The sequence below is a fragment of the Buteo buteo genome, chromosome 12, assembly GCF_964188355.1.
Source record: "Buteo buteo chromosome 12, bButBut1.hap1.1, whole genome shotgun sequence".
NCBI lineage: Eukaryota > Metazoa > Chordata > Aves > Accipitriformes > Accipitridae > Buteo > Buteo buteo.
Genome location: NC_134182.1, coordinates 26573775 through 26601351, shown reverse-complemented (window position 1 = coordinate 26601351; position 27577 = coordinate 26573775). Strand labels below are relative to the sequence as shown.

Below are 27577 nucleotides of genomic sequence, written 5' to 3'. Positions count from 1 at the left end.
CTTTACGGCCCTACAGTAACGTAGTTTCTACATCTGTTGGAAGAGCTGCTTAAAGCAGGGAAAAAGGCTTTTTAAAACTCCTACCTCTATACCTAATCTGGAAACATCTGGCTATTTTTAAACTCTGCTACCATGTTAAATTATTCATGCAAAATTTTTGTCATACGTTCACAGAAGTCCCTTGTTAACTCTTTTTGCAATTATTTCACCTGAGGGAGATGGTGCTATGTTTCATCAACAAACATGTCCTGACAGTAGCTACCAAGCATGTAAAATAATAAAGACAAACAACAGACAGCCTGCTTTTTTGCATAGATTTATCATAGCCATTGATTATTCTAGAAAATAATGTGTAAGAGTTTGCTTTACAGTAGGTTGATAGGCTCATCCTGATTTATATGTGATGAGAAAACACAAACTAGTTTGTTGCTGCTGCTCAGGGAAGGAGAGCGTTTTAGAAATATTTATTTTCCCCACACAAGCTCCACACAATGCTAACGTGTTTCCTAGCAGTAGCGCTTGATAAGTCTTACCCAGCTGTATACTCTTAAGTATTGAATTGTCAGCTCTCAGCTTGCTGTTGTTATACATCAACTTTCCCTTTCTCCTTCCTTAATTTGCTACTGCAGAGGCTGACCGGTAAACTAATTACCATAGCACTGACATCCTTTGGCTAACAGAGGTGTAATCCAGGGATGGATTCGAACACCTTGTCAAGAAGAGACTGCCTGTACTTTCATCCCTTTCTTCAGTAATCAAAGCAGCAGAGTAGCAAAGATCCAGCTACTCTAGAAAATAAAATAAGCATGTATTTCTGCTGATAAAGTATTCAGGAACAGGGTACAGTGTAGCTAGCGTAAAACTTAGCTGCCACACAAAGGCTGCGTTTTAACCTTGTTCTTTAGCAAAAATTAGCTCCTGCCTGCAGTAGGAGAGAGGTGTTGGTTGGAGTTGCTAAACCTGGTAGCCTGACAGAGGTGAAGCTGCCTGCAGCTCCATCTCCCCAGGTCCAGCCAGTAGCAGGGCTGAGTGTGTACTCCCAGTATGCACACACAAGCACGTGTATGTGTATACATGTGGCCAGCCATGTAGATAAACACATATACAACCAGAAAACGGCACTTCTGCAAGTGGAAACAGGACCAACAGCATCATCCTGTTCCCCTCTCTGGAGTGAAGGTCCCTGGTGGAACATACAGACATACATACATACAACATCGGTCTCTCCAGTAACAGGCCTTAGATGCTCATTTATCTAGTAGCTGGCCCTGGATTCTTGTTCTCTCCAGCTGCAGACACCTCCAAGGCCCACTGCCCCGCTCAGGTTGCTGGTACTCAGACCGCCTTGCATCCACAAACACGGGCACACACAGACTATGGATCCCTTCAATAACTGGCCTTAGGCAGTCCACCCTGTAGCTGACCCTGGTGCCCTCTCATCTCTAATCCTCTCAGGCAGAACCTGACAGCACAGCAGTAAGGACTGAAGAAAGTCTGGAGAGCTGAAAGCAGTCAGAAGCTGGAAGAGTATTAGGGGAAGTGTCATATGTGCTTGTCCTGCTTTTGATCTTCCAATGGTATCCGGTTTTATTCAATACTACCAACAGGCTATTTGGCTAACCAGAGCATGGTCTGAGCCAGAACTGATGTTCCTAGATACCTGGTAAATACAGATATATGTCTGGCAGCCAGTGGGCTCTTATCTGCAACACAGTGGCTGGATTCTGCTGCATCCAGGCACTCTGGAAAAGCTGCAGCATCCTCAGAGAAATTAGTAAAAAAATTGATTTTGATATAAAAGTCATTAGCAGCACTTTAACATGCACACTGCACCTTGTAATGCTCAAATGTATTTCATACTGTTGCACAAGTGCAGATTTCAGGATGCCTCTGTCATGGGGATTTTTGACAACCACAGAGCAAACAGGCAAGACCTGAGCTGGGGTGGTGTAAATGCTGTGAAAATAATTTGGCTGTAATTAAATAATGCCTGCCTTAAGGTTGTCGTCTTTGGCCAGGTTTACTATGGAAGCGCGGTTTAAACCATCAGGGTGTATATCTTCAAACTCAGTGGCCCATTCCAGGCAAGTTCAACAAGCCTCCTCCACTCTGGTGGCAGGTCCTTCTGGTGCAATGCTGAAGGAGGGGCTGCAACAGCAGCTCACACTTTATTAGATGTGAGAGAATCTGCTCAGGAGGAAGTCCTTTATCTTCAGTCAGAGCTCACATCATCCTGGACACGAAACCCAATCAATCACAAAAGGCAAATACACAGGAAACCAATTGTCTTTGTTAAATGACAACTGGCATCAGAGCAGCGGAGCACCTCACACCTCTCAGAATAAATATTTCTGGCCGCCGTGCAGCCCCAGGCCATGCAAAGGCTGCCAACTTTCTTAACCTGTATCTCGCAGCCTGAGAGCACCTGATCAAGATCCACCATACACATCCACGTCTCTCCAGCACTAAGGGGGCCAGAAGGGGTTTACAGGGGTCCAACAGACAGGACAGCAGCAATCTGGGCTGGTTTGGTTCTTCCCATAGGGGAAATTGGTATTACACAGCTTTTCCAGTGCTGACACAGCATAGGGAGTCACGTACAGCTGAAGCCAGGATGCTGGAGCGAAGCTGCCTGAGGACCGTGTGGATTCCCAGAGCTACAGCTCCCTGCAAGTGAGGGTGGGGAGGGAAGGAGCCGTAACAAACCCACCAGGGAGAGAACAAACATAAGGAGAGCTGAGCTCAGTTCTGCAGCTTGACAAGCCTTCTGCAGAGCCTTGGAAATCAGCTCCCCCAGTTACAGCCCTGGTGTGAGCCGACAGCCCAAGTGGCTGCTACTCCCAGAAGTAACTGGTCTGCAAAGCCATGGATCTCATTGCGCAACAGCAAACTGCTTGGGACAAGATTAGTTTGTTCGAGAAGCACTTGCATGCAAAACAAAAACTAACTGTACAGCGTCCAAGTGAATTTCTTCTAGAGGGGCCAGGATGCTGCACAGTTGCCATTCACACCTCCCATGCCTCTAAAATTAGGGTGGTGAAAAACCCTACACAGCTAGGAAAAAAATAATCACAACTGACAAGACACAGAATGACAAAGCAAACCTCTTTTCCCTGTCCTTGGGGGAAATTGTAACTGCCTGTTCCAGGTTAGCATCACATCTCCAACCGTTCTTCTCCCCAGCCACAAGATCCATATGGTTTTCAAGAAACTGCTGGTTCCCACAGCACAGAGAGGAAAATAAGGCAGCTGTGGAACTGAGCGGTAGAGACTGGAGGGGATGCCTTCCACCTTGTCCCTTCCCTGCCATATTGCCACGACTAAATCAGAGAAAAATAAACAAAAGGCAGATGTTAGCTGAGCACCAAGATGAATACATCCCATCTCCTGGGCCTATGCTTATCTAAGTCATCTCAGTAGTGTCAATATAGAGTTTACCTGCAGTAAATGTAGGAGATGACAGCATTTCCATGAAATTATTAGCACAAAATCCTTGCTTCTCAACATGTGTGGATTCACGAGTGAACACAGAAACAGTCTCCGCATAAGAAAATGATTGTTTCATGTACTGCTTGCTACTATGAATGCTTTTAAACCCTATGTTTAGTCCTTGTCTGTGGGCAAGAAAAAATGCAGGTTCAGAAATAAGGGCTAAACCTTATCACGACCAGGAGCAGCAACAACTGAGGAGCAGGGGCAGACTGTGGACATACTGCCCTGCTTTGTATACTTCCAGCTGTGCAAGCAAGCTGAACCCAACCATTACATCAAACAAGTGTCACAAGCTTTCAGCTGCAGTGTTGAATTTAGGAGGAAAAAACCCAATGCCCCAAACCCCGACTTGGACTACCCACCCAGGCAAGGCTCCCAGGCAGAACACCTGAGATGCTTTGAATAAACCCAGAATGAATGGACTAAAGGAAAAGCAGGGAATTCTTACAGCCAAGTTTAGCCCAGCAGTGATAAGGCAGCTTGCCAGGAGCCTTGATCTGGTTTTGTTTTTTAAAAAATGTAAATAGCCCACAGTTACCTTTTACCAACCACTATACAACTAGAAGCAAAGACACAAAGAAACAGGAATGCCCGTACTATTCCTTCCACGTTAAGTTTTTAGTCTTTAGGAGGCAATTTTCCCCTCAATGTGTAGATTGACCTCTTTCTAATAGCAGAATCGGTGACTGAGCTGCCTGTTAGTGAAGAATTTCTTCTTTCTAGCTCCTGGAGGTACTGTTTCTTTGTCCTCCTACCCATCTTGAGGCTGTAAGATCCCTCCTTATTTGACCGCTGCTTTTCCTCATTATGCCTGCCAAGGGCAATTTCATGAAGTACAGGCAGCCAGGACTCCTCTGCCGGAGCATCAGCTTGCTGCTGGTGACGGACCAGGATTATTTTTGGCACGAGCGCTCTTGGCTTTCCCTGGCATAGCCTAGCCATTACAACACACTCTGCTCTCTTACGCATGCTTCCTTTTTAGTACGGACGTGCTTTCTGCAGGACTGCTTCTACGGTCCTGTTAATTGAGTTTTCCATTATTAACAATGCATCTTTACCCACACGCATGGCATTCCTTCTGAAGATGCCGGCAACTGAAAGAAGTGAACGGTGTTACACCCCTCCCCTGTCCCCAAAGTTCACAATAATTTTAAAAAGGTGCCAGAGCATCGCCTGAAGGAGTTTCACCGTCAGCACAAAGTCGGGCAGGCTCTGGTATGGCCAGCACTGCTCCAGCGCCCTCAAAAGCCACATCACCAGTGGGACACCGAGGCACCGCCGCAACCGTTGCCGCTGGGGCACAGGCCCCCGCCGCCTCGACAGGGACAGGCCGTCACCCACCGGTTCGCGCAAGCCCGCCGAGGGAGAAACGAGACCCGCGGCAGCGGCGAATTCAATTTATTGATTTTAGCCGCCGCCGGGCCTCACCCAGCAGCGGCGGGAGGCGGCCCTACGGCGGCCGCGAGGGCCCCGCCGGGCACGTGGCCATGCTGGGATTTGTGGTCCCGGCAGCACCGCTGGGTCCTCCTGGGCGGGGAAGCGCGCGCTCACTGACGCAGCTTGACCCTTCTGCCGCTCCGTCCCCCTCCGCCCGTTGCTCGCCACGGCACATTCCAGCGCGGGTTCCGCGGCGGGGAGGGGGTGGGGTCCTTCCTGCGGAGCTGCCCGAGGATCGCCTGAACAGAAACGCGGGATGCTGCCCTCGTCCCGGGCTCCCTCCGCGCCCGAACACCCGGCGTCCGTCCTCGCACCCGCGTCTCCGTTTAGCAACTCTGCCTTGGCGCCACGGGTAGGCGGAGACCGCCGCGGAAGGAGGCCGCACCGATCAGGCGTGGCGGCGGGGCGGCCCGAGAGAAGCGGGGTGAGGGGTCAGGCCGGGGACCTGCTCCTCCCTCCCTCCCCGCCCTGACATGCCAAGCCGGCAGTCGGCGGCGCAGCAGCGTGCGAGCGGCGTACGTGGGGCCGCGGGTACCGGGGGCGCTGCGGGTGCCGGGGGCGCTGCGGGTGCCGGGGGCGCTGCGGGTACCGGGGGCGCTGCGTCCCGCTGTCGCGCAGGTTCGTCCCCCGTGCCCCGCCTCAGGATGGAGTTCGAGCTCCTGGAGAGCGACGTGCTGGAGTCGCTGGAGGACCTGGGGTAGGTGCCCCGGGGCCGGCGCTGGCGGGGTGGGGAGAGGTTCTCGGCGGCCGTTGGCGGGGCCGTGGCGTCGTCGGGCGGCCGGTGCGGGCCGGGAGCAGGAGGGAGGCCCCGGTGTGTGTGTGGGGGGGGGGGGGGGGGGGGGGGGGGGTCTGCGGCCCAGGGCAGAGCTGCGCCAGGGTCAGCCCCTGGAAGGGTCCCTTTTCATCAGAGCCGAGGTGCCGCCCGCCCCGTAGCGGGGCTGGCGGCGGTGTCGGTTGGGCTTGAGAAAAGCACCACGGCAGTTTTTTAGCTGTACGGCCTTGGCAAACATTTTCTCTCTTCCTGCGTGCCGATCTCCTTGATTCTTGTGATGCTATCTCATCGGTAACCCCTCTGTTCAACAGGGTGGTCCCAGCTGAGGGTGGGGAAGGGGAAAAGGAAACCTTTTAAGAAGAGAAGTCAGAGAAAAAAACTTTCAGGCTTCGTACTTGGTGAAAAATAATAGACAGCAAAAAAATTGTAAATGACAGAGTATTTTTCCCTTTTTTTTTTTTTTTTAACATAGTATAGCACAGGAAGCTTTTGTTGTTTAAACCTGTTACTCTGCCAGAGTCAGTAAGGTTATATAAACATGAAAGGGAGAGCAAGGAGAATGTGCTCTACTGTAAGCTTGCCTGTCTGTAAACTGTTGAGAGCTCAGACAATAGGCAGTTACAATTTTACTGCTGCTGGTTCTATGCAGACAGCTGTATTTATTCACATTGGCCACATTCCCATAAATCACTTTGTGGCTAGAGTCCTTATGCTCCAATAAAGATTATATTTCAAGGCTAAGATGGTTCCAAAGCTTGAAAAATAGGTTTCTGTTTTGGCAGGTATTTCTCCAACTGAAATGCGAAAAGGTGTCTGCCATGATGCACATAGCATGATCGGCTTCTTTTTTCTGCCATATGTTTAAAAGGGTATTAGTGGCTTGAAGGGATTGTGATTTGTGCTCCTGATCTGTGTAATTATAGACAGAAAGTGTTGCTGTCGATTGTTGACATAAATAAAGTGAACAATGAAAGCAGATTAAAAAATAAGTCATATCAGCCAAGACTGGCAAGAGTGATTGAAAAGCAAATGTGGAGGGAGAAAGACACGGGGCTTCAACAGTATTGGCAACAACTGGGAAAACTACTGCATGAGACTAAATGACTTCTGTTTCCTTGTGTCTGGAAAGACTGGGGTGTTTGAGGTTTTAATCTTTGGCAGTAGCTCGATGGTCCTTCACAGTTCAACTTATTTTTTCTAACCAGATACTGAAGGCATTTCTAATATATTACTTGATTATTTTTTTTTTAATAGCATTGCACATCAAAGGGTTGTTTCTTTTGCGATTTGTGCTCGAGGTGCTCAAATAGTGGCCTCTTGCCTTGCAAGTCAGTCTGTTGAACTATGGAAAAAGTAAACAAACTGGAGATCATAATGTTACCAAAAGAGGAGTGTAGCTCTAGAACATGTGCCATTGGCAGGAATGGAAGGAAAAAGCTGCTTGCAGTCAGGAATCTGCAAGTTGGATTACGGGCCAGGTAGATGTGTAGCTGAAGTCATAATTATCAGAGATAACACAGTAAAGATGTCATATCTGTCAAAGAAAAATTCTAGAAAAGGGGCCTCTGATGTGACCAGTGACTTAAATCCAGATCCTGCCAAAGCAAAAGGCTTGTCATCGCTTCCTTTCTACTTTGATCTATAACTGGATGTTTCTATTCCGAGTCCCAGATGTTCCTATACATGTGTAGGTCTGAAACGTCTGTGGGGTAGGACTTAGGCTTGCTCTAATTAGCCTGTTGGACTTGTCTAACCTACTGTGGTAATATAGTAGGGTTGTAATACATCAGATTACAGTTTCCCACCAGCTGCTAGTAGATTAACTCTGTGTGGCTAATTGAGCTGCTCTGTGAGGTAAAAGTTATTTTTGAGTGTGGCTTCTTCATTTTGCTTGGATGGAGTAACAGGCTGTTACAGTAAAGACCAAATCCTTTATACGTGATGTTGAGCACAAGAACAAAGTGTGGAGATTAACATATTAATTTGCTCTTTGAGAGATTTTTTTTTATTTTTTATTTTACTTCTGAGGTTTGCCAAGAGTTGACTGGACTGACTGGGTTGCTGTGACATAGCGGGTGACTATACCTGGAAGTTCAAAAGAGGGAGTTCAGTTGATTATGCTCACTCTTGGATGTCTTCCTGTTTGGGTGCAGTGTATCAAAATAATACTGTGCCTTTTTTCTTAAATACTCTGGCAAGCTCTGACTTTGTGCTTCTACCTGGTTAATAAGGCAGCCTTCTCCCTACTATTCCTCCTCCCCCTGACAGAGTATCAGTACACAGATGTCCTGAAAACTATGTCTTCTAAGACCTGATCTGTAGGCTCATGCTTTCTTACACTAGGCCTGATCTTGGCTTGTTTACACAAAGAGCTAATTCTATTTATTTTTCTTGTGCCCACTTAAGAAGGTAATTTTTCAAGAGAGGATATTGTTTTGCAGATCACTTCTGTAACGTTTGTATCGAAGGCTTTGTTTTGTGTGGCACCCTTTTGATACATGATAAGAAAAGACAGAAAAGATGCACTAGTTCAGCAGTAATTATTCAACGTACTGTAAAGCAGTGCTCAAGAATGATACTTTGAAACTGCAGTTGCCCTAGATAGCTATATTGTAAGTAACATATTAAGGAGATAGACGCAGAGAATTTGCCACTGCATGTGATAACGTTCTCCAGGATGAAACCTTTGATGGTGATATTTTGTGACGCAGTCTCTTTGTCAGTAAGCTAATGTGCATGGAAATGCTGAGTTTGCTCAGATGTTTTCAGTGTGCTTTTTCTTACAGTTCAGTGCGGGAATCTTACCAGTTTAGATGTTCAGCATTGCAGATGTGATGAGGGTGTGTTTCTCAATATGCACACAGCATAAAGTAAATCTATCACAGGGCATCAGTCATAGCAAATGTTAATAAACTGTGCTTTTGTTTTACTTGTCAGTTACAAAGGTCCATTGTTAGATGACGGAGCGCTGGCTCAGGCAGTCTCTCGTGGAGCCAGTTCCCCTGAATTCACCAAACTCTGTGCTTGGTTGGTATCTGAGTTACGGCTATTCTGTAAACTAGAGGAAAATGTGCAGGCAACTAACAGTAAGTAGCCATAACTCTAGCACAAACGTGCACTTAATGTATGTTCTTGCATGCCATAAAGATTTGGGCTGACAATTGCCAAATTTGTTGTACCGGGGAGCATTGTCTGTGTGCTGTCAGATTTTGGTTATTTTCCACCTGAAACTTCCCTAATGAACAGCCAGTAGAGACTGAAATAATAGTGAGGCTCAAACAGTCTTTGTTCTGAAATTAGCTTTTTCTTTTAATTGTTCAAGCATAGAACTTTTTTTAAAGTTCTTGGATGGATTTAACGAAACATTAGTGGGGTTTTTTTTCAATTAGATCATGAGAATACTTTTATTTCAATGCTTCTGTTTGTAATTTTGATGTAAGAAATACCTACTGTTCAAGGAAATGTTCTCATGACTACAGTAACGATATTTTCTTTTTATTTTTGGTTACCTTAACTCTGCGATTACTGTGTATTTTTTCCCCCTTTATGAAACACTCTGGGAGAAGGAGCCTGAAAATGTTTGTTTGTTTATTATTTTGGTGGAGGAAGCAAACCTTAGTTTTCAAAAAATGTTATTTTTGGTCAACTGGTCATGACATTCTACAGATTAAATTGGTATGATAACCTGTACTTCTGAATATCTAATGTATTAACTCATAATGCCTTTATGAACTTAACTTTCATTCTACTCAATGGCCAAAGATTGCTGCATTTCACCTCAATATCTGTTCTTTTCCTCTTTCTCTCTGTTTTTGACATGTCCATCCTTTCTTATTTGAGTGTATTTGACTCCCTAGCTCTGTAACAATACAGCATTTCACCTCTTCTAGCAGTATAAGGTTCCTACTATGTTTTGTGTAAAAATACAATCCAGAAGTACTCTAGCACCTATTTCAAATTCTTTAAACACAGTGATAGAAACATTTTATCTGTAGTACCATCAAGCCCTACCTTCATTTTGTGGGACTTGAGTTTATAAATAGCAGACGTTTTGGGTTGAAGTCCCTTTTAAAATGAAGAAAAACTGTTACCTCTCATTAATCGCTATTTTTTGCATAACTTGGCTTAACAAATTCAGATTAGTTTCACTAATTTCTGACACAAATATCAGTCTAAGCTTTGATTTACATGACCTGGTTATTTTTAAAGAATATTGGTATGAAATAAGATCATTTGACAAATCTGAGCTTACAGGGAGAAGTGGTAAAAGCGTGAGAGCTCATAAACCATATTATTCATGACTTTGTCAGAACTGTCTAATACATTTGTAGTGGGAAAAGTTAGTTGATACTTAAAATACCCCTGTAAAATTTGCGATGTTTTTAATGTCACTTCGTTGTAGAAGTTGCCAGTGGCTCTCTATTGTAGCTGGGGAAAGCTGTCAGTGAAGCATAATTTTACAATAATGAGGAATATCATGGCTCCAAGTAGGTTGTGCTGTGCTTTGAGTTTCAAAGAACACGTTTGGCTTCCATTAAAAGCAGGGTTTTAATGTTAAATAGCAACTGGAGCAAAGCATAATTATTTTTTTTTTTAAATATCTAACTCATTCTACTCACAGCCAGAGATATATGTATTAGGTGTAAAGAAATTACTATCCTTTTCCTTCTAAGGTCCAAATGAAGCAGAAGAATTTCAACTGGAAATGAGTGGGTTGCTGGCTGAAATGAACTGTCCATATGCATCATTAACATCAGGAGATGTGACAAAACGCCTTCATAATCAAAAGAACTGTCTCTTGCTGCTTAGTAAGTTAAAGGGGTGCTTGCAAGCAAATCTGTTTTTGTGCAAGAATCATAGTATTGTTTCTTACACTTAGTGATATACTGTTTTGTTTACCACAATGTATAAACAGTTACCTAAAATGATGAATTATTTTCCCCTGTAATTTATAGTGTCAGAATGTTATACTTTTGGGTCTAATAAACTTACCAGTCATTCTGTAGGCAGTGTATGATGGAAGATACTCTGAATATTAACATTTTTCACATTCACTAGCAACAGGCCTGTCCTATTACTTCTCAGGAGGTACTCTGAAGAGGGAATAATTTGAAGACTTCTGCCACGATTTAGCCACTGTACTTTGTTTAGAAGGGTTGTAAAAATGACAACTAACACCAGATGCATCATCATTTTGGAGCCCCCACCATGATGACTTGCAAGGTGCAATAAGACTTGCATTTTCCTACACTCTGACAACAATTGGGATTGTTGTGAAGAAGAGAAAATGTTTTATCCCAACTCCTAGTTCTTTTGGTCATCTCCCTGAGTAAATAGCTTCAATGGTGCTTTCTGCTGATTGAAAATAAATTAGCAGTAGCAATGGTGATGTCTTCCCTTTACTTTTCCACCCAGCAGATCTCAATACCTAAATTGGTTTTATTCCTGCTTAGGAAATGTTAGAGGAGAAGAAATAGTACTTCAGTTTGGAAAAAGTGTGTGATGTTGATTCACATTTAAAAAAAAATAATTTTACAAGTGTTGGAGTTAGAAATTGTAATACTAATTTTAATCTGATCTTAAATTCAACATAATGTTTTATTTGCTTCCTCAGTTGCTGCCAGTTCTTTAACTTTTCAAAACAGAAATTTAGTTCTGCCCTCAGCTGCAATGTAAGAAATTAATTACAGAGTAGGTTCTAGTATTTCAACAGTAGGAGAAAGAGGAGTAGTAAGACTTAATCTGAATTTGTTTTGATAGCATGTTCAAAAATGTCAGGTGAAGTGAGGTAATAATTGCGTTTAAAATATTTTGTAGCTCAAACAGTCTGCCCTTCTGTAGGGTTTAGGGTTATTCCATGCGGGGCCTGGACGATAGAACACCAATATGATGATTAAAGTCGCCACTTTATTGAGCCTAGCTGATCATTCTTATACAATTCTCTAAGTTGTTTAGAAGCTTTGATTGGCTGCTGCATGCAAGCATTTGGTGTCCACGCGCACAAGCATAAACGGTGATTGGTTACATCGGTCCTGTCCACGCGTATAAACATAAGATACAGTTAGTTATACTCACTCTGTACACGCGCATACACACAGGATATAATTGGCTGTGTTAGCTAGAGCATGCAAAACTTGTCTCAGTCCAATTGGTTGAGATAAGCCCCTGAATTGAGGTTGTTTGTGCCAAGTTCCCTTTATTGTGGAATGTGCACCTGTGTTTTTCTAACTGGGCTCTTTCTTTTTCTATCTTCTTGCTTATTCTGCCCAAGGCCGCCTAAAGGCGTCTGGAACGCTCTTGTGACCATGAGCTACTTTCAGGCCCAGTAACTAAGTTCCCTATAATTGAACCCTACACCCTTCAGCTTATTCTCTGTAAGCCAAGCCATTTAGTAAATGTGGCTTGTCTGTGACACACAGTTTATTCCAGAGGTCCTCTGTGATGTACATTTTGGTAATAAAAGGCCTTGTTCAGAAGCTGGCAGGAATACTGTGTTTACTGTCAAATATGGAATTGAAATAGATGCCAAACTCCTTTTTTGTGTACTGTGATAGTTGCATAGCTTGCTTTACCTACATTAAGCTAACTTATTAGGTATCCTGTTGTATGGGAACCATAAAACCAGATTTTTTTCAGAAGAAACAGAATAACCCTCTTTAATTGAATGCCAGGTTATTTTATATATTAACGAAATGCAGCACAGTTTGTGTCAATTGGAAGATGTAACAGTATTGCTGCGAGAGGAAAGCACCAAATAAACATCAATAGTTAGATTGCCTTGGTGTCCAGCATCACTAGAATACAATATTAAGTACTGGCATCTGCAAAAATAAGAATTACAAGAGTTTCAGGTTGGTTCAGAAAAGGTCTGCAAAAAAGAATCGCTATCTGGAGAACATCTATGTCTTGCAGTGATTCACTTAAAAATTTCAGTCTTTGTCAGAGGAGGTTGAAGGTAGCTTGAGTATAATCCCTGAATTCTTGAAACAAAATTCTGCTGCTAGTTTCTTTTTCAGGAGGTCCTAATGGGGTGTAAATAATTGAAAGTTGACTATAAGAAAAATCTATATAAAGTACCATTGAAAGAACTTACAAAGGATTCTTCACTGCTTTGCATATTAAGAATGTTATAATTCATAAGGTGTTCTGTGTCTTTAGCAGAAGACATTCTAGAGATCCAGAAGAAATTCTAGAGATCATTAAAATGCTTTGTTCTTTTCTTAATCTTTTGATCTGTCCCAATTTCATAGGTGTTAAGCTGCTTTTGTATAGCCGTGGGTTTATAGCCCTGCTCACAAGTCTGTCTTTATCAGTGCAGTATCTATTTTTCAATCCTTATTTTTAGAAATAATTATTTACGTTACTGTTATGGTCACACAGTATGATTCATGATAAGAGTATTGTTAAACCGGTGCATTTCTTTCAGTTCAAACCTTGAAGTCGTGACAATCACAAGCAAAGGCTGTGTGCTAAATTTATATATCACTGTAGCCAACACCTAATGCTGAAATTTTGGGTGTATACCATGTTCAGAAATTGTCATTTTAATGTCTTTTGTTTGTTTGATAAAGGAGTTCTAATGTGGTGGTAGGCTCTTGCAGTTCTGATATTGAAGAGCACTGCAGGCATTCTAGCTTTTATTTCATCAGTTACTGCCTTCCTTTCTGGAATTATTATAAACCTGAATTCTCAATAGTACTTTTAAAAGTGGGGGGTTTTTTTCCACTCTGCATCTTGCCTGGGGAAGTAGAGGAGATTCATCCAACATTTCACTTCTCTCTACTCATTTCCTTGCTTTGTTTCCTAGAGCCTCAAGGAGTGCTTGCTTGTCTAGCTTAAAGTGCATATCCAAGTCTCTCATCCTGCTTATTTCCATGTTCCTAGTCTCCTGTCTTTGCTGGGCGAAGCCTGAAGGAAAAGAGCTGTGCTCTGTTGAACTTTGTGATTAATACCGGTCGGAATCATAGGGATTTTTTCCAGGCTTTAATTGGTTGTATTAAACCTTTCCCCTGTTTGTTGTGTTTCTAGCATTGAGCTCGGTGCTTGTTGGAAATATGAGCGTTCTGTGGATACCAAAATTATAGCCCTAACTCTTTCTAAAACAGTCCATTTGCACATTCGTTGGTTGTAAGTGCTTGAGTTCTCACTGGTTCTAAAATAATTTTAACTCGGCTATATCTGATGCTGAAATCTAATTTTTCTTACCCAGCATACCTCATCTCAGAACTGGAAGCTGCCAGAATGCTGTGTGTGAATGCCCCTCCTAAAAAAGCACAGGAAGGAGGTGGCAGTGAAGTCTTTCAGGAGCTAAAAGGCATATGTATTGCTTTAGGCATGTCCAAGCCGCCAGCCAACATAACGATGTTCCAGTTCTTCAGTGGAATTGAAAAAAAAGTAAGATCCAAAGGAACAAAACTACAATATTTATGATGTTACTGTTTTGATGGAAAATAGTTCTGCTACCAGGGAGATATTTACCTCTTGTGAAACTCCAGTGTTTGAATTGTGAAGGAGAGTTAACGTGCTTTACTGAGTATGCCAAGAGTCAGGATTCTGAGAATGAATTTAAAGGCTTTTTCCATGCCAAGGCACGAGGTCAGGGACTACTGCTATCGTTGCCTTATGGGGTGAGGTATTTCTTACTCTGCTGTAGGTTTTAATGTCATCACCTGTTGCAGGAGACATGGAAACTGCTGAGCTTAAGCCTCAGGAAGAACATTAAGGAGAAACATATTGCAAGAAATACACCTAAACAAATTTTTACAGGAACCTACTGTTTTAAAAATGTTTAGGTTAAAAGCTGTTGTAACTGAGGTCAAGTTTAGACCTTTTCCCTAAGGCTTCATTGGTTCTGTTTATTTTTGTTCCTTTACATGTATGTGTTCTCCAGGTTGTTGTGGGGGTTTTTAAAAGAAATTTACTTCTGTTTGAGTAATTTTTATAAAACAGAAAATTGAAGTGTAATGGACTGTCCAGTGCACGGACCAAAGGTGGAGGACAGAAAGTTTTTAAGTTAAGTAACTTAACTTGCAGAATAGGGGAGAGAGAAGAGAACCTTTGTGGACTTTAAAGAACAGATATGATTACAAAGCTCCCCAAAATATTTCAGAGAGGTTTTTTGACTAACCTTTTAGTTGCATTGTACTTAAATAAATCCAAGCAACTGAAAATAGTGCTTCATTTCTTTGCAAGAAATCAGTTTGGATTGACTTGTTTAAGAAGAGGAGGATGGTTTTCCAGCAGAAGCCCAACGTGTAGAATGGAAGCAGTTTGTTTTCTGATTTTGGCATTGTCATGGGCGTTAAATAGTTAGATAAGAAAACTGTGCTTCCATTTTCTAGAAAAGGTAGAAAATATTCATAACAATGAACAATGCTAGCAAGGTTTGCTGGTGAAGGAGACTCTATAAAAATACAGACTACAAAGTAGATCAAAATCTTTTTAATCTGGGAATTCTGTTATGCTTTACTAATTGACTTTTCTTTTACACTGTCTTGCTTTAAAGTCAAATTTGCGTACACCTTGCAAAATCGTTAAGGTTAAATTACCGTTACCTCATTGATTTATATCCATAGGTGGTTATACTAAAAAAAAAAAAACCCGAACAGTCCTTATAGCTTAATAAAATACATCAGGAATTTCTAACCTACAGGTTTTTTTAGAAATCATATATAGCTGTGGTGCTTACAGTCGGAACACTTCAGATGTTGGTAGTATTTGAGAAGGAAAAAGTAAATCTGACCAATAACTGAAAAACTTACTTTACTTTGCAAATGAAAATACATCACAAAGTTGAGCAAAATGTGAAAAGTTAAATAACATAGAGTGAAAATTTTACTTGACTGTAAGATGATAGTTATAACAAGAGATCACCCTGAAGTTTCCTTGTTTTTAAAAAGTGAGGCTTAGAATGGCGATATTCTCATCTAGCATGTGAAAATCAAGTTACCTTTTTTCTTCACATATACATAGTACAGTTTGGAGTAGGATCTTTGTGTAATTGACTCTCTGTTAATGATCCACCACATTAAGAAAAGAAACTGCTGATACTTGAATGAACTGCTACCTCTGCTACTCTGAAAGCACTTGTTTTTAAAATCTTCAAGTTAAACAAATTGGGCTCAGCACCTTTGGAAAACCAAGTCGCTGAATGTGTTAAATCAATTGCTGGAATGAACAGCCAAGGAAGCTGAAAAATGTGGTTTGCAGCAGTGGAAAAGTGAAGTTTCATAACTCCAGCCTGCTTTGATCCAAGTTTTTGTCACTGCTACTCCATTTCTTCCCCCTGAAGTCCTCAGAAATTTTGCGATGGGAAAGATAACCTAAGTTGTGCCCAAACTTTTAAAATGCAAGTTAAATTTAAATTTTCATATTGAAGATTTTCTCCTTTTGATTGTAAAGAGGGGTCCTTCTTTAGATTGTGTTAATTTCACATAGTCTTAATACCTTTTTGATACAAGTGTGGGGTGTTTTTCTGAACTAGAGAGATGATGTGTAGAATAATAGTGCTGTCTTCAAGGGGAGCTGTACCTCATGGAATCTGTCTATTTTAACTGTAGATCTACTCTATAGTCCCTTCTATTAAATAATTATAGCTGAGACTACCAGAAATATAAAAATACTTGCCTTCCAAAAGAAGTGTGCTTGGTTCTCTGTCCCAGAGAAAACAACTTGATATTGGAGGTTGCTCTGTCAAGCCTATGACCGTCCAAGAGTCCTCTTCTGTAACTTGAATCTTGAAAAGCTTATTTTTCTTAGCCAATGCTTATATTTTTATATGTCTCCTAACAGCTGAAGGAAACCCTAGCAAAGGTTCCACCTAATCATGTTGGAAAACCTTTATTGAAGAAACAACTGGGACCAGCTCACTGGGTAAGTAGTTGCAGGTGTTAGAGCCCGTTTCCCTTTTTCAGGTATATAAAGTATTGATCTTGATTCTGTGTGTAATGTTGCAAAATGATTTTTCTCATCTCTTTCTGAAGATAAGACAATTTCTTGCAGTATTTTACGTATATGTTGGTACAGTAAGTGTTCAGCAACTGATAAGATCTTAGGTTCGTTGATCTATATGTCCAGATAGATGCAGGCAAAAGTTTTCCAAAATAAAGGAGATTTATGGTGGTGGTGCTGACCTGCATGCTTGTGCAGTAGCTTAAGCCTTCCTCTCCTGCTCCTTGCCATCACTGTCTGTGTGACCTAGCCTTGCTGAGATGGTGTCACATCCCCTCCTGTGGCTTCTTTCCAGCTAACCTATGGGTCTCCCCATCATTTCCTCCTCTCTTTCTGTCCTGCTGGAGTAGCCTGCTTCCTTCATAGCCTCTTCTCCAAGAAGCAGTGAGTGTGCCAGATGGAAGGGGGAGAGGCTGTACACCCAGGTGGCAGAGGCACAATCATCTCCAGCTGGGTTTTGTCACCTGCTGCTCTAGAATGATGGTGCCTGGGTTAGATACTGCTGCTGCACCAGCACAAAGCTATGGCTACTGCTGTGAGACTGCGAGTCTCTCTTGTGTCTCTTGCTTAAGGTTGAAGCTCTTCTGCTCCCACCAGTCTGCTTCCAACACTCTGCTTCCTTCAGTGCTTGTATTGTTGAGGCTGAAAGTGGGCCCTGTTCTAAGTTCTTGGCCCCTTTAAAACTTTCAGTGGCGATATTTCCAGCGCATTTGGAGGGGATCAAAGTACCAGAGCTGGAAGTTGGGTCATGATGACGTCTTTGAAATTGGGGGCACTTAAGTAGAGAATATGCTGATAACAGGAGCGCAAAAAGCATACCTTGAGATTAGACACATTGAATTGGCCTTGGTGGTCTTACCTGTGGAGAGAGAGAAACAGGGTGCAGCAGTCCGTGCAGCAAACTGCATCATCAGTGATGAAGTTTGTTGTGCTGTTCCTTCTCCCGAGCCCCCCAAAACCCACAAGTGCTATTGCATTTTGGCCCCATGTAGCAAAACCAATACCCACCAAGGGCTTACTTCTCTTGTAGGTGGCTCTGTTAGATGAAGCACGCTGGGTGAGTTGTGGTGTGGGGGTTTTATTTTTTGTTACGTGTGGTGGTCTTTCCTTCTATAGTATAGATTCTTTGGAGAGCCTGTGGTAGAAGCTTGTGTTGAAAATGGTGCGAGCTGCATTGACATCTGTGGAGAACCCCAGGTACGTGACCGTAGAAAAATGCTACCTTCTATCAAAGAGCTGTTAAAGGGGTATTTGTGTAGTATTTTTCCGCGAACGTTGCTGAACGTGAAGACAACTTTTGCCTCCTGATCTGCTGGTTTAAGATGCATTAATTGTTTTAAAGTACATTAATGTGTATTAGTTGGATAGTTTTCTTACTTAGAGACAAGAGCCTCTCGGGTTCTCTCTGGAAATCCAAAACGTTTGAGTTCTGCTTTGAGTCTGGGTTGCGATTCTACATAGGAATTTTGTGCAGGCCACCTTTCTCTGCACTGCTGTGATACTTTCATACCGTAAGACAGGAGTAGCATGTATCTGTCTTAAAGATGCTTGTAAGTGTTTTGAAGTATGTGGGGTGCTGTGATAAGACAGTAAAGCGCTGATGGCTAATATTGGGTGTGGCCGAGTACAGAGTTCTGCTTACAATACTTGTTCTGACTGTGTTTTAGTTTCTGGAAGGAATGTACCTGAAATACAACGAAAAAGCTGCGGAAAAGGGAGTGTATGTCATTGGAAGCTGTGGCTTTGACTCTATACCAGCTGATATGGGAGTACTGTACACCAGAGACAAGTTGAAAGGTGACTTATTTAAGTGTGACCTTATGCGGAAAAAGAAATGCAGATCATGCTTTCATCTGGCTTCCCAAAGCAGCGATGTTTATGCGGAGACTCCTTCAGTCTCTCTTTTTGCCTGCCTTTACCAGCTGATCAGTTTCAACCAAACCTGGTAAATAAAAATTGAAAAGTAAATCATATTCCCATTAGCTTGGAGAAGATCGGTCATTAGGTGAAGGAGGGATTCAAGGTAATGTTGTTCACTGAGAGAACAGAACCTGCAGCTGTCAGCAGCAGGCTGTTGAGCCAGGATGTGGACATCCCTAGGCAAGGCTCAGCGCACTGCCCCTTGTGCAGTGCGGATCTTGTAGGGAAAAGACAGTGGGGACAGGAAGGCTGTGGGAGAGGGATTGGAAATTAGTGGGTAATCCGGTTTCCTGGGTTTTCTTTCTCTACTGGAAGCCCTGAGAAGCCATTGTCTGCGTGTAAGTAGACAGCCAGTGCTGTGCAATGCCTTTTTCTTTAAGAGCGGCTTGACAGTAACTGAAAGAGGATAAATATATTTGAGAAAAGATGCAAGATGATTCCATTCTGTGCAAATAGGACTTGCTCCTAATCTCAAATGAGGGTACTTCGTTCATCAGGTCTGACTTGCAATTGGAAGGGCTGATAAAAGTATCTGAATGTTTTGCTTTTATGTACCGTTAAAAGTGCTATAAAGTGGGATTGCTTTACGTTGGAGTGTGTCATCAGCTTTCAGTTTAATAAAACTCAATCTGGATCTGATTGAAGGGAGAGGAGAGGCATGGAAATGAGTATCTGGTTGTTCGTGGGGTTATAATTTGATGTCTGATAATTGATTTGAATAAAGATGTCTTTTATATCTTCCTGTTTGGCCTTTAGGGTATTACCAGCTGTCTGTCCAGTTGCTTGCTATATTGAAATTTGCCCCCACGAGTACAGTCTTAATGCTCTCAGAAGGAACTGAGCAAAGCAAAACAAAGCAGAATTTGGAGTTGTTGTTTTGTTTTGCTGTTCGTCACAACTAAGCATGCTTTGCAAAACACAAGCTATGCTAAAATTAAAGGTTTTAGGATATCTTGTTTCGAGGTTTGGGGGAGGCGGTTGGTGGGGTTTTTTTGTTTGGTTTGGTTTTTTTGTAGTTAAGGTCTACCAAAACCTGTAAGTCCATCTCAGTTTTCACAGCCTACATCATCCTTAATTTTGAAACTTGGAGGAAAACTGAATATGGCTCTTAATATTCCTTTCCTTTTTTTTTTTGTGGATTATTTTTATTATGTCATTAACTAGATAAGACAAATGAAAAATGTAGTGAGTAAAGCCAATATTGGTGACCCTTCTTGAAGTACTTTACGCAAGAAGTTTGACACTTGCTAACTAAAACAGCTGTGGAACTTAACCGTAGTTTATTTTACTTTGAGGTAAAGATGTGACTCTGCCTTTTCAACTAACAGTGTCAGTGGCCTGCTGTTTGGGTCTACCAGAGTGTACTCTGGCTTTGTGAACTAACGACTGTATATGCCAAGTAATGTTTTCTCCTCCCTTAAAGGTACCTTAACTGCTGTTGAAAGTTTCCTGAAGGTGAAATCTGGGCCTGAGGTTAGTTGGTTTACACCTTCTTGGAAACTGAGAGGTATTTGTGGTGACATCACCGTAGCCCATTAGAATAACTGTTGTTACATTAATTCAGACCAAGGAACAAGCTGGCAGTTCTTTGGTGATGGCTCTAAGAGCTTTAGGAGCTAACAGAAGTATGCCGAGCAAACGCGCTTTTGTAAGGTTCATTTGCATAGGCTGTCTACCGAAAGTTTGTTGTGTTAAGCCATTTCAGGAAATAACTTAGTTTTGCAGAGAAGTCGGAAGGATTCATACATAAGTAAACTGTAACAGATACATAGTGTGTTGCCAGTAATCCTAGTGTTTGGCTGTTTGGTGGGTTGGTTTGTTTGTTTGTTTTGTTTGGGGGGTACGTTTCAAGGTACATGTATTAGCATTACATGCATTAAAGTATGTAATAATTGTAATAGGGTGTAATATATGTACTAACTGTAGGGTCATTGTTTAAAGAATGCAACGATGACCCAAACCAAGATAGTGTTGGTGCCCAGCAATTGAACATACTGCTTCTCCTGTCCTGTCCTGAGCACCCTTATTGACAGATGGGGCCCACGTCATAGCCTGTTCTTATGAGCATTGGGAGGAGTGGAGGAAGTGCATGGATTGGGAGAGTAATACCTGTCTGTTAAAGGACAGGGAATAGTAGTTAATGAGAGTGTATAAACCTGTATGTTGGGTATAAAGGTGGTTTAAGTATGTAGGATAGGTTGTAAGTGTTGGTAAGAAGGGATTTAGTAATGAGAATTAAATACAATGGGGCAGTTATATATAAAAATATAAAATCTTCTCTGTCTTAACTTAGGTGGGACCTGAGCATGACACAAATGGTATGGCGTAAGGGGTGGAGATTGCATTGGGTCTGGCTGAGATGGAGTTAATTTTCCCCATAGCAGCCCTCATAGTGCTGTGCTCTGTATTGGTGCTAGAAAGGTGCTGATAACACACCAGTGTTCTGGCTGCTGCTAAGCAGTGCTCGCACAGCATCAAGGCTGTCTCTCCAATATTTCCCCCCGCCCTCACCCAGCAGTCTGGGGGTGGGCAAGATTCTGGGAGGGGACACAGCCAGGATAGCTGACCCAAACTGACAAAAGGCATATTCCATACCATATGATGTCTGCTCAGTGATAAAAGCTAAGAGAAAGGAGGAGGGGTGGGGGGCACGTGTTAGTACAATGTTTGCCTTCTGGAGCAACTGCTCTGTGTCCTGAAGCCCTGCTTCCCGGGAAGTGGCTGGACATCGCCTGCTGATGGGAAGTAGAGAATAAAGCTTTTGTTTTCCTTTGCTTCTGCATGCGGCCTTTGCTTTTGCTTTATTAAAGCGCCTTGATCTTGACCTATGAGGGGTTTTTTTTCCATATTATTTTCTCGTCTCCCTGTCCTACTGAGGAGGGAAGTGATAGAGCAGCTTGGTGGGCACCTGGCATTCAGCCAAGGCCAATCCACCGCATTTCAATGTACTTTTATGCGTGTAATCGTAATACACCGATGTAATAATGTGTAATATATGTAATAATTCTAAGGTCATTATTAAAATAATACATGAAACCTTCAGATAGTGAATTAACTACGGTTTCATGGTATGTTGCCAGGGCTCTTGTGCACATGATGGGACCTGGAAGTCAGCTGTTTATGGCCTTGCGGATCAAGACAACCTGAGGAAGCTTCGAAAAAAGATAGGATATGCCCCTGTTCCAGTAGTTGGTGCAAAACTTAAAAGCAGGTATAAGAAGCGTAAGATGTGAAACACGCTGTCTTCTAACAGCTCCAGTATTTACTATATAGGTTGGTAACGTATTGCTAAATACTAAAAGGATGCATTTAGGACTCCAGTGTAATATGAACGGATGGATACTCATCTAGTAGAATTGAAGATAAGTTCAGTTTTACTGATTTGTTCCTATTTTACTGAAAATAAAGAACATGTCCCAGCATTTAGTGGGTCTCAAAGTTAACTTGTTCTAAGAGACTTTTGTTGACATGGCAAACTTTTGTGTTTGATTTCAGAAGCGATTGGTAGAAGGAAAAAAGAAATGTGAGGAGAGTATTATTTTGATTATCAAATTCATCCTCGCTGTAGCGCGTGGAATTTTGAGTTGAGCCAGGGATAAATTTGGAATGGTTTGCTTTCAGTGGAAAGAGGTGACGTCATAAAAATGCTTGAGGAAAAAGCCAGTACTGGTAGGGCTGTTATGATCTGTTTCTTTCAGTATGCGTGAACATTTGAACATTTTTTCTGGCTTTCTTTTTTCCATTGGCAGAGGACTTGTGTTTTACAATCAGGAATTCAGAGTACTCCATTCAATTCATGGGATCTGATGGTTCCGTTGTGAAACGGTCTCAGTGTTACTTGCACACAGAGTTGCAGGAAACACCTGTAAGTTACTGGTTTTGGTATACTATGTCTTTATTAGCATTTTCAGCGCATCTTTCCTTTATGTGATAACTGTTCTTAGTGCAGATCTGCATAGTAGGGCTTCTGTAGTTAGGTAAATAGTAATGAACTGCAATGTGCTTTTGCTTCTGTAGAGAAGGAGGCTTGTGCTGTTGATCTCCTTTGCAAGCTGTTTGACCTGATGTGGTCCAGGTTCTTCTGGGTGCACGGGCCTGTTTCATACTACTCGATACTCTGCCTGATGAGCTTGCTTATTGCTGCTAGCATAATAGATACGAGAGTCTCTTGTAGGGTTCTTATGCTATCTGATTTCTGGGCCTGTATTTGTAGGGCATGGAAGCCTTGAGTCACAGAAATATTTGAAAGGTAGGCTTCCTTATTTTTGGGAATGACGAATATGTTAAATTCTGTTCCTGTGCAGAGGCTTTTCTCGTCTTAATCAGTGGAGCTTCTAAAAGCATTGTAATTGTAGTCTGTGCAACTATAGTCAGGTCAGTATAGTGTAGTAAACATTCTGATAAAGAATTCGTATGCTGCTCGTTTGTATCTGGAGACTTCTTGGATGCTTGGGTCTCTGGTGTGCAGAGTAAAGGCAAGGTGAAGTGGTGGTCGTGTTTAGTTTTTGTTTTCCATGGTTTCCTGAGAGGAGACCAGCACCAACAATGTATAGAAGAGCTGTGCAGAATCACAGGCATCAGTTAAGAGATGAAGGTGAGGCAGTGCTCTGAAAATATGCTTGGAAACTACTCATGAGAAAGGCTTCCCATTGCTATTCCGAAATTCTAAAGGAAGGCGTCAGTTTGTCTTAAACTAAAGCAGTAAGAGGAGGAAAGGAAGATCTTGGGAAAGAAGCCTGGAATTGGATACCAAAATGCATCTTTCTTTAAAGTTTTCCACTCTTGTTTACCATGCTCGCTCCCTCACCGTTCTGTAGTTACACTGTCTTCTCATAATGAATTATAAAGTGAAGCATTATTCAAAGAGTTGTTTAGAACTAAGACAATTGTCTAAGGCCCTATTTAAACAGCTATCTATTGTATCAAAGAATTGCATCCTAATTTGGGGGTAGATTCATTTTGACAAATGCACTGATGCAAAAATTTTAATGTAAATTCTACCACTGGAAATATGTTTTTGCCTCAGGTGCAGTATGGCGCTTATGTGAACATAGGTGGCCTTGGCTCTGTTATCAAGCTGATGTTTGCCGGCATTTTATTTCTTCTTCTTGTGAAGTTTAGCTTTGGAAGAAAACTTCTGACAAAAGTAAGTGTTCAGAACACAAAAGAATTAAGTGTTCGGATATTTTTTTTCCCTCTAGTTTACTGTTGTTTGTTTGTTTTTTCCCCTGTTCTTACATAGTACCCGGAATTTTTCTCTGCTGGATTCTTCACAAAGAAAGGACCAACCCAGAAACAGGTAGCTGACTGTTTTCCATCACAATTACTGAATAGATTTGTGATGATAATGGTGGAATAGTAATCTAGAGTCAGCTGCTTAGTCCCAGAGAAATAATTTCTAAATGCACATTGTGTGTGCCTGTTCAGTTAGCTTTGAATATTTAAATCATCATGCCTTCTGCTATTAGACATCAAAGTATGTGCAACTCATACCAGGAGAAAATGGGTCATGTTGCTGGGTCTGATGTATTTACATGGATGGCTCGCAGCACTCAAATCTGTCAACGGTGATGACAGGGGGACACTGAGTAGTACAAACCCAGGACTGAAAGCCCTGAGAGAATAAACGGGCTTCAGGACAATAACAGTTCCAACAAAGGGGAAGTGATTACAAATTTAGATGAGATTGTACCTTTTAAGCAATAACTCCTCTCATATTTAGATAGATCATAGTATTTGGCATAATTTGGCATAATAGATACCTGTATTTACTACTTGTGCTTGCCTGATAATAAGTGAGTTACTGTTTTGGCGGCCACATTTGTCTTGTCCACTACAGATGGATGGAACCTCTTTTACAATGACTTTTTTTGGCGAGGGTTACAGTGAGAGGCAAGACCCCCAGTATGGCAAACCGAATGTAAAGATCTGCGCTGAAGTGAAAGGACCAGCTATGTATGTCAGTAGCAGCTTACTGCTTTTGCCTTACATTCCCTACTCGAAAAGAAGTTTATGGTTCCACTGCTACTCACCCTTGAGGAGCACTTGCAGCATGGACAAAGTCAACAGCCTTTACAGAGAGTAGCGTTCACTGTGACCTGTTTTTTGAAATAGCCCCTTCATTTGCTGCCTTGTCACTCGCTTTCCTTCTGACTTTCCCCATTCCAATTTTCATTTTTGCAGAGTAGAGCAGTTAAAGGGAGAGTGTTTTAACGTTAGTTTTCAGTTGTTGCAGCCTGGACTTACTACGTGTTTATTTCCAGTCCCCTGGGAGTGAACTTAAGCAGATCTGGCATAGTATCATTTCTAGCTATAACATACCTGTGTTCAGGTCATTCCTTTGAGGGGAGGTGACACCTGAAGTCAAGTTTGGAGACAGCAAGAATGTGTATTCAGAAAGGAGTTAATGAAGCATAGCTTCTTTAAATAACTGCTGAATGCAGCAGTCTCACAGCAAAAGTCTGAATTTAAGCACAGAATGGGGAAAGCTCTTGCTGTAATGGAGAGCCCTCTCTCACCTGTGAGGTGATCGCTCATGGTTGTTGTGTGGTTATAGGCCTGTAGTTGAAGCAGTATTTGTCCAGATTAGATCTTAGGGACTTCACCAGCTACTTGGGATGATTACAAGGTAAAAAAGCTGTTCTTAAATGGGGAAGGCTGTTTCGTTGCCAAAGAGATTATTCTTCAGCACGCTGTGGGTAAGAGCGAGATTACATTCTACATTTCAACACGCTGTACATCGTTTGTTTGGGGTTTTTTGTGTTTGGTTTTTGTTTTTTTTTTTGTCAGAGCCTGGCTATGTTGCTACACCAATTGCAATGGTTCAAGCAGCTGTATCTCTTCTGGAGGATGCAGCTTGTCTGCCTAAACAGTAAGTACTTTCCCATGCAGAACAGCTTGATCTCCCCTAAAGCTACTATATGTGTATGTTTCTCTTGGAAACTGCAGATCTCATAACCCTGTGGATTTTTGTCTTGCCTCACCCAAATGGCTGTGCAAGGGAGATAACTTCACACACTTTGCTTTTGCTTTATTAAACCACCTTGATCTTGACCTGTGAGGGGTTTTTTTCATTATTATTTTCTCCTCTCCCTGTCCTACTGAGGAGGGAAGTGATAGAGCGGCTTGGTGGGCACCTGGCATTCAGCCAAGGTCAATCCACTGCATTTCAATGTACTTTTATGCGTGTCATCGTAATACACCTATGTAGTAATGTGTAATATATGTAATAATTCTAAGGTCATTATTAAAATAATACATGAAACCTTCAGATACTGATTCACAGCCATTTACTCTTCATCTGCCTTTCAATTTGAAAGGATGTAGTCATACGTCTTTAGAAATGCTTTTGCTGTATCTGTTGCATCAATGTCTGGATTTTCAGTTAATGGGATGGTTTCTATTGAGTTTGCTGGCTTGGTACATTCTGCACACGCTCTCCTGTGGGAGAGAGTGGCTTTTTCTTTCTCAGGCAGTGAAATATATCCTTGACTTAAAAAAAGAAAAATAAAAAAAATAAAAAAAAGGTCTCACTCACTCACTGTACCACTAATGTTTTTCTCTTTTGATTTTCATTAACAGGGGTGGTGTATATTCTCCAGGAGCTGCTTTCTCCAAAACAAAACCGATCGATCGCCTCAACAAACGTGGTGTTGAGTTCTCTGTTATTAGCAAGCCTGAACTCTGAAGTCAAGACAGAACTGTATGAACTAACCCCTTTCCTGGGTCTAACTCCAATAAAACTCATTTGGCCGCAAAAGCCTAATCATAAAATAGTTTCACTGTGCTATTGTTTACAGCAGAAACAGAAGAAAAACAGAGTTAAAAGTTACAATACTATTTGCTATAGCGAGCAAGCCCATAAAGGGTATTGAGTTTTAATTCCCAAGCATATTAAATCAGTGACTTGTTGGGTACTAGTTCTAGAATTTTCTTTGATCTCTTCTAAGTTTTAAGTTACTACTTAACGGAACCACTACAGCATCTGCTTCACAATCAGCCACAGCCTTCTTGCTTGGCCCCAGTCTGCAACTATTAAAAGCAGGCAGGCCCTGGATAACAAGTGCCTTAGCAGATGAAACAACTAGTTACTCCTCATGCCTGTTTGGGAGGGGTGCTATTGCTTTGTGGTGTTCTTGCTTTCAAAGCCTGAGTGCCCACAGTGAAATAAAAGAGTAGTTGTTGTTTCTCAGAGCTTAAGGAACAGTTTTGTCTCTTTTTTTCCCCTGGGTTATTATAGAGACCAGGTGACTCTGTACTGTTGTCATAAGGTATGTTGACTTTCATTCTTACTAGCTTGCCTGTAGTGAGTTGCGCTAAAATGGAAGAGAAAGCACAAAGAGTAGGGTTTGTCAATGAGACGGTGATCAGCAGCACGGCAGTTCTTCTCCCCAAGGTGGCCAGCGGTGCCAGGGCTGGGAGGCCTGAGTGGCCCCACAAGCTGGTGGTGGTTCAGGGTTTTTCTGGGTGGGCTGTTTGGTGGTGGTGGTGGTTGTTGGGGGTTTTTTTGTTGTTGTAGCTAAGGTCTACCAAAACCTGTTAAGTCCATCTCGGTTTTCACAGTCTACATCCTCCTTTATTTTGAACCTTGGAGGAAAACTGAATATGGCTCTTAACGTTATTTTCCTTTTGGTTGATTATTTACGTTATGTCATTAACTAGATAAGACAAATGAAAAGTGTAATGAGTAAAGCTAATATTGGTGACCCTTACTGAAGTACTTTACATAAGAAATTTTCCTCCTAAAGTTCTGAAAGTTACTCTTTTGAGGTAGAAAAATCTCTTCATCTCCCACAGCTGTATCACATTCACCATCTCTATTAGCAGGCAAATTCCATGCAACTGTTGCTCTGTAGTATCACAGCTGTATTGAAGATTGAGATCACAACTATTCTGTTCAGGTGGGCAAAGCCAAAAAGATCAGCACCAAGAAGATTGGTCAGTTATGTCCTTACATGAGAAGAGTTTGATGGCAGTGAATGGAAAGACAGTTTAAGACAAGTAAAA

At 42.0% G+C, this 27577-nt stretch overlaps 1 pseudogene; it reads left to right on the top strand.

Annotated features, from left to right (window-relative positions):
* The first annotated feature begins 5382 nt into the window (after positions 1–5382).
* LOC142038095 (saccharopine dehydrogenase-like oxidoreductase) lies at positions 5383–26787 on the top strand (annotated as a pseudogene).
* The last annotated feature ends 790 nt before the right edge of the window (positions 26788–27577 follow it).